The sequence below is a fragment of the Mandrillus leucophaeus genome, unplaced genomic scaffold (assembly GCF_000951045.1).
Source record: "Mandrillus leucophaeus isolate KB7577 unplaced genomic scaffold, Mleu.le_1.0 Scaffold2, whole genome shotgun sequence".
In the NCBI taxonomy this organism is placed as follows: Eukaryota; Metazoa; Chordata; class Mammalia; order Primates; family Cercopithecidae; genus Mandrillus; species Mandrillus leucophaeus.
Genome location: NW_012102031.1, coordinates 12,270,024 through 12,271,491, shown reverse-complemented (window position 1 = coordinate 12,271,491; position 1,468 = coordinate 12,270,024). Strand labels below are relative to the sequence as shown.

The 1,468-nt window shown below is 48.5% G+C and overlaps 1 protein-coding gene across 6 annotated transcripts in view; it reads left to right on the top strand.

Annotated features, from left to right (window-relative positions):
• SFI1 (Sfi1 homolog, spindle assembly associated (yeast)) overlaps positions 1–1,468 on the top strand; it is a 130,444-nt gene that overhangs the window by 46,886 nt on the left and 82,090 nt on the right. The window lies entirely within an intron of this gene.

The window sequence follows — 1,468 nt, the reverse complement described above, 5'->3', positions numbered from 1 at the left end:
ACACCATTGCACTCCAACCTGGGCAACAAGAGCAAAACTCCGTCTCAAAAAAAAAAAAAAAAGAAAAAAATTTCAGAGCTGGGTACAGTGGCTCATGTGTGTAATCCCAGTACTTTGGGAGGCTCAGGTGAGAGTATCGCTTGAGCCCAAGAGTTTGAGAACAGCTTGGGTAATATAGTGAGACATCGTCACAAATTTTTTTATTTTTATTTTTTGGGTAGAGATGGAGTGTTTTATTTTATTTTATTCTATCTTATTTATTTATTTATTTTTTGAGACAAAGTCTCACTCTGTTGCCCAGGATAGAGTGCAGGGACTCGATCTCGGCTCACCACAACCTCTGCCTCCCACGTTCAAGCGATTCTCCTGCCTCAGCCTCCCGAGTAGCTGGGACTACAGGCATATACCACCATGCCCAGCTAATTTTTGTATTTTTAGTAGAGATAGGGTTTTACTATGCCGGCCAATCTGGTCTCGAACTCCTGACTTTGTGATCCGCCGGCTTCGGCCTCCCAAAGTGCTGGGATTGCAGGTGTGAGCCACCGTGTCCGGCCTTTTTTTTTTTTTCTTGTATTTGAGACAGGCTCTTACTCTTTCGCCCAGGCTGGAGTGCAGTGGTGCAATCTCAGTTCACTGGAACGTCTGCCTCCTGGGTTCAAGTGATCCTCCCACCTCAGCCTCCCAGGTAGCTGGGACTACAAGAGCATGCCCCCACTGTGCCTGGCTAATTTTTTATTTTTTGTAGAGACTGGGTTTCACCATGTCACCCAGCCTGGTCCTGAACTCTAGCAATCCAACTGTCTCAGCCTCCGAAAGTGCTGGGATTACAGCCATAAACTACCACTTCAGCCCTAGATGGAGTCTTGCTATGTTGCCGAGGTTGGTCTTGAACTCCTGGCCTCAAGCAGTCCTCCCACCTTGACCTCTCAAAGCGTTTGGATTACAGGCATGAGCCACCATGCCTGGCCTCTGTTTTTAATCTATCTTGGTGTTTACTTTTTGTTCTTTGAGACGGAGTCTTGCTCTGTCACCAGGCTGGAGTGCATTGGCGCAGTCTTAGCTCACTGCAACCTCTGCCTCCCGGGTTCAGGCAGTTCTCCTGCCTCAGCCTCCTGAGTAGCTGGGACTACAGGCGCGTGCCACCATGCCCAGGTAATTTTTGCATTTTTAGTAGAGATGGGGTTTCACCATGTTGGCCAGGATGGTCTTGATCTCTTGACCTTGGATCCACCCGCCTTGGCCTCCCAAAGTACTGGGATTACAGGCGTGAGGCACTGCGCCCAGCTGGTGTTTTCATTTTTTGTTTGTTTGTTTGTTTGTTTTTAGTAGAGATGGGGTTTCACCGTGTTAGCCAGGATGGTCTTGATTTCCTGACCTCGTGATCTGCCCGCCTCGGCCTCCCAAAGTGCTGGGATTACAGGTGTGAGCCACTGCATCCGGCCATACTTTTTTGTGAGAAGGCAACAAT